The 6,000-nt window shown below is 39.6% G+C and overlaps 1 protein-coding gene across 3 annotated transcripts in view; it reads right to left on the bottom strand.

The window, feature by feature from the left end:
* Positions 1-6,000, bottom strand: part of Dop1r2 (dopamine receptor 2) — an 80,023-nt gene extending 74,023 nt beyond the window's left edge. For all 3 annotated transcript variants that reach the window (XR_011800567.1, XM_072009659.1, XM_072009660.1), the window contains exon 1: positions 5,574-6,000. The gene's annotated coding sequence lies outside the window, so the exon portion shown is untranslated. The remainder of the gene's footprint in view (positions 1-5,573) is intronic.

A 6,000-nucleotide genomic window follows, 5' to 3' on the forward strand; every position in this document is an offset into this window, starting at 1 on the left:
ACCGGCATAAAATTTCATGGTACCGCGATACGCGTTAGAAGAACCCGCGCTAAAACTGCGCGTTCATTACGATGAATCCGTGTTATAGTCACAGAGCTGGCTAAGAATCAACGATTACTGGCTGTTAAGGGAACTGTTGAGGATAACGAGGGATCTACGAGCTGCTCAATTACGGCCGGTGCCAATTGAAAGATTGCCGGCTGATTGGCCAGCCGTTCCATGTAAACCGGAAGTCATACAGTGTCAGTGGCCAGCCATCGGTTCGTCGTCGAGTGCCTTTTCTCTCGTCGTTGTACTGGTGGCTAGCTTCCGTTTCCGTTTCGATTTAGGCGAATGATTTAAAGTCGATCCCCGCATGCTGCAACTGTTCGGAAACTGGTGAATGAAACACGCTTGGTTTTTCTCTCGACTAATGAAATACGATTCCCAATAAAGGGAATAACAGAATCGATCCAACGCAACGTTTGGTAACGTTGTTGGGTACAGGGTGTCTGATAATCGTAGTACATAGAATCGATAAGGTGAAAAAATAAATTGAAAAAATAAATCGAAAGTGTAGATGATATAAGATGGCGTTGTTTTCACACGACGCTTGCTTTCCAAGAAAATTAGGTATTGTGAGTTTAGAAATTTATCGAGTACACACGAATTCGGCTAATGTCGGATTGAACAGGACTGAACAATGCGTAGTCGAAAGGTTATCATACGTGTGAAATTTTTAACACGATTTTTTTTTATTTTAAACCATGAATTCGAAAATTCGTCGAGAATGCATTCCATTTTCGCGAGAACGTGGCCCTGATCGAAGAAAATATTATTTTATATCTTTTATTTATTTTCACATACCGAATAACATCCTGCCACTTGTTCACTCGTATTCAGTCAGGAATGAAGTTCGTCTCTCTCATCTTTTTTAAACACGACTTTCTTAAAAACGAACCATCATATGGAAACATTCTATTCTATATTTCCAATTCCTTCCTCTCCTCTTGCCGATCATAACATGATTATTGGGACACCCTGTAGTCCTCTGTTTATCACGTGTGCATTTTATCGAGTTCCCATACATTCTGCTTGTTTCTTCGATAGCAAAACAACAGTGAAAGGAAGGATAGGAAAAACGAGGGAGTAAAAGCACAAGTGGCTGCCGTTCCCCTCGTGTCAGTGGAGATAGGAATTTCAAGTTCCGCACCGGAGAATCGTTCGTAAATCTGAACACGTTCCTGCGACCCGATTTTAAAGGGCGCTTATTCCAGAGATGATTATTGAAAGAACTCTCGAGGCAAAGTCAGTGAAACCTGGATTTTATTCAACTTTGCCCGAGCCTGATTTTGCGATGTTTCACGGAACGGAGGCAGATTGAATGTCGAATTTGTATATCTTTTCGATGCTTTTTATTACTCCAAATAGGAGAGTCTTTGATGAAAGAGCGAGATCGGTGAAAAAGCGTGTATAGTACAGAGATAGGGTGGTACAGGGGCAAGGGAAATACTGCTCTCTATAACTCACCGCCATTCGTTGCCATATGATCGTATTAGTATAGTATCTTGCAAAAGTATTCCAACATTTACCATAGAATTCTTGCGGGAATGCACTGTGTGCATCGCACAGTATTTTATGAAATTTCTTAATCACTGTAACGAGACAAGGCTGTTCGCGATTATGATAGTAAAATTTGAAAGCAATCTGAAAATGTACGTAAAAGTTGCAAGACATTTATCGCGAACATGTACACATTTGATGGAAAATTAGTATACAGCATGAATAGTAGTCTTAAACATACACCGAGTTCTAAAGATAGTTTCATTAATATGGTGGATAATTAGCTATTGAAATATTTGATCTTCTCAAAGTATGTGTTTCCAATAGATATCTTGTAACTTCTATATACATTTTCAAATTCGTTTCAAATTTTATCAATACAAATACCATAATCATGACTCGTGATGCAGTGCTTATGAGATTTCAAACTGTTGTGTAGAATATACGTGTAAAAAATGTATATGAGCGCACGAATGCCTTCGTTAGCCATAACATGCGCATCATATCTCAATTTTGGATAAGTACAACACTGTGATCGATTAGGCGTTTCCTTGATAACCCAGGTTAATTATCACGTTTCATATCAGACCAGCAAGTATATACATTTTCAGATTTGTTTCAAAATTATCTCGTGTAATACATATTCATGAAAGTATTCTCTACTAGTGTTCGAATATTTTCGTACGACACTGTATATGTGACACTTCCGGCCAAAACGCGTACTTATTTTCATAATTGTATTAACTCTAGTAGAAATAATCAATCAGACCCGCATTCCTTTGCCTAGCCATGCCGTCGTCTCTCTGCAAATACAGCCGCGTAAGGGAAATCGTACCGTTTAGTGTCAGACACTCCGTGCGCTCGATTCGGAACTTTATTCCTCTGTAATTTTTCACGATGCTCGAAAAATTGTTTGGAACGGAAGTTGCACGGATTAACAGAAGCTCGGGAATTATATGGAAATATAACCGCAGTTTTAACTTTGGGAAGTTTGTAGCTGCAATTTCAGGGAAACGACACAAAGAGAACGAAGAGGGAATACGTGATTTATTTCGTTGGCGCGCGTTTCCAATTTCACAGCGAACGATGTATTCGAGCTTATCGTTTCCAAGGATGGTTCCAAAGTTAATTTAAAATTGTCCCTGCTTTCAATTTCGGTCTTGCGTTTCTCACGCTGCACGCACAAATTATCCCCCGCTGTCTTATGCTAATGCGACCGAGGAATAAACTCTCGAAACGGGATCCTTAGGAATATTAAACGGAAGATTAGAACGATAAATCAGCCGACTCATTGGGAAGTGAACGTTCTCCCATCTCGCGAGCGCAAACCAGAATGAATCATACGATTTCGTTAATTGACAGTCACGCCAAACTGGTAACTGACCGGAGAGGTGAAATTATTACGGCGCTACTCGTCGTCGGATTCGCGAGATGATCCTCGTTAATTCACCTGACACGAGATGAATTATTTGGACGAGAAGTCAGGATTTTTATCAGCGCTCCATTCCGCGCCGTCATATTTCATCGTTTCTTGACACCCGTAGGAAGTAGAAGGGTGGCGAACCAAGTAACCCAAGAACACTGGTTACGCAGTCGCACCGGCATGTTTATTAACAGCAATTATCCTCAATTACGCGTAGTTAATTGAAAGTGCCATTACGATCTGGTTGCTCCCAGTAAAATTGGTACGATGTATTAAAAACACTCTCTTAAATATTCCTCTGAGAAAGCAAGGAAAGAGTATAGGGTGAACCATAAATGCATGTCTATATTTTAGGGAGTGAATTTACACGTTAAAATAAGTAAAAAGCGTCTTATGGACATATGAATGGAATTGACATATTTGATGAAGAATTTCCGTATCGCGAATATCTCATACGGGTATATGAATCTTCTCCATAGAGGATGAAAAAAAAGAGCGAAACGCGTCAATGTTAATTATTAACAGTTCGAAAAACGGCCGCCTGGATAGCATAAATCTACGGTGACTCAAATTTCGGTTCTCCCTCGTTGGCGCGTTTGCTCCCTGCGACGAGCTGCGTGTATGTAGTACGCTTTATCAGGCGTCGAATGAGCCACAGGACCTTGTAAACTCGGGATCTCCGGCACTACGAGGCATCGGGACCGACTAATCTCGCTGTTTGCCAGCCAGAAAATTTCACCTCCCAGAGACTACCGAAAATTTTGCTATGAATTTGCAGGTTCTACAGACGCATTTGCTCTGTAAGAACTGTTTCAACATTTACATTATATGAGTGCGTATATATAATATACAAGTAGAATCTCGTTTTTAAGCATCAGGACATTAGGCTTCATATGAGATATGATAATTATGATTTAGCATTAAAAATGTATAAAAATACGCTGCACAAAAGAAAGTATCTGTTACGAACGATTTTATCGCATCGGACAAACAAACCGAACTAAAGCATTCTATAAACTCGAAAAGTTGATATGAAATATTCATACGATTTTATAATAAAAATTGACTTTGAAATTGTCGCTAAAAAAATCAAAATTGTATTAAAGGAATACATTTGCAAGGCTTGCGAAAGAAACACGGTAAATTAAGAATTATACGTGTTAGTTGCCACAATCTCCTAATATAAACCTTGTTGAGGAAATTTTGTACGTATCAGATGCGAAATTCGGAGAAATTTAATAAACAAGAGTTAAATACGAAGAGATACGATTGAAAGATTAATAATACGACTGCCAGAGTTGATTAACTGAATGTTTCACGAGAGAGGACCAACGAAAGGCAGCACGCTGAAAATTTCACATATCGAACGTCGTCATATGTCACGAAATCATTAATATTTATTTTCTATAAAAAGTTGAATGTATGTATCTTCTTTACGTGGTACTAGAAATGGTAGAAACCTTGACGACAAAGAAATGATTAATCTTCAAATTGTTAATTCTGAATTCTTCGCCATTTTATTACACTGTCGTCGAGATGAAATAATGATCCAGAAACATAGTGAATATAAACGAGAAGAAATTTTAACGTACTATAGATAAAGATGAGATTTTTATAATATCGAATATATGAATTTTTCATGCATCTTAAGATTCCATAATCTTTACCTATGTTTTCATAAGATTTCAAGCAAGATAAGGATTTTAAAAAATTTCAATAATTCCCAACTATTTCTCGGGTTGATCTTACATTTTGCAAGAGGTCTAATATTTAGAAACGGTGGTGAATATTTACAGCAAATTCCGTTGAAAAATTATTGTTGAATGAACGTTTGTGCACGAGATTCCCTTAACCCGATTGGCGCTACGCCCACGATGTTAGACTGATCCAAGCTAATGGAACCACGAAAACGATTTTCCCTATCGCTTCGTTATCAACGCTATCGTCGCAAAAAATCTGGAACGTCACCCTCAAGAGCACTCGTCGGCATGAAGCGTAAAAGATAGCATTCCTCTCTTTGGAGCGGCGAGCTTCTCCTCTCTCACGTGATTCACAAGCTTCGCGTTTCCTATCGGTTCCCCAATTCCTGGATAAAAGGCTCTGTCTCTTTTGCATAATGCAGTACAGAACCACCGATAAAGATAGAATTATGCAAAGAAATAAAGTTGTTTATCCAATATAATCTAGCCCGGAGATAATACATCGCGATCGAACAGAGAACACGTCATGTCGCGTTAAATCGTGTTTCGCTAATCAACACAGTGTGATCTACGTAGTTTAACTCCGTATGATTTTCTGCTTTTTCAATGGCGTGGAATAGCGTGCGAATTCTCATTGAAATTCATCGGCAAGGGTTTCGCTTTTCGTTCAAAGCTAAACGAGCCGTCGTTGGTGAAAAATGTCGTCGCGCCGCAAAGGGTTAACGGCACGCGAATAATTCAAAGGCTCCCTTGAACGATTCGCGTGAAGCTCTAATCGAGGATAATCACGCAACGACAACGATCCACGACGCACGAGAACGTGGAATGAATGTTATCGCAAAGTATCGGAAACCAAATGTGAGAGAGCGTAAAGGAGAGAATCGGCTGAGAAAAAAAGATATTCTTACCTGACTTCAGAATCCCACGCACGCGTTTACAGCTTCGCTCAGCGTACAGTGCCTTCCGTGTGGTAGCCTACAGACGTTACTTCTGCCACACGGATTTATCGTTCCGTAGGGTCCAATTAAGAGACTCACAATTAAACCCGAAAATAATTCAGTCCGGGCTAATCGGTCCTCCCATCCGTGGATACGTTCAATTTGGAACAGTTTACTTAGCACAGAGAAAACGCTAACACTGCAGTCACCGTAAATGGATGATCCTTAATTAACACGTGAAACCGGCTGCATACATCCGTGTTCCGGTTTACTCTTCTCCCATGGTCGATCATTCACCAGAATAACGCGATAAACGAGAAACTGAATCAGCGTCTTGATTCTGCGATTAAATACACCATGTATAAACCCGTATAAGTCCCGTAGGGATCGTTCCTTA

Source organism: Bombus fervidus, chromosome 9, assembly GCF_041682495.2.
Source record: "Bombus fervidus isolate BK054 chromosome 9, iyBomFerv1, whole genome shotgun sequence".
Taxonomy (NCBI): domain Eukaryota; kingdom Metazoa; phylum Arthropoda; class Insecta; order Hymenoptera; family Apidae; genus Bombus; species Bombus fervidus.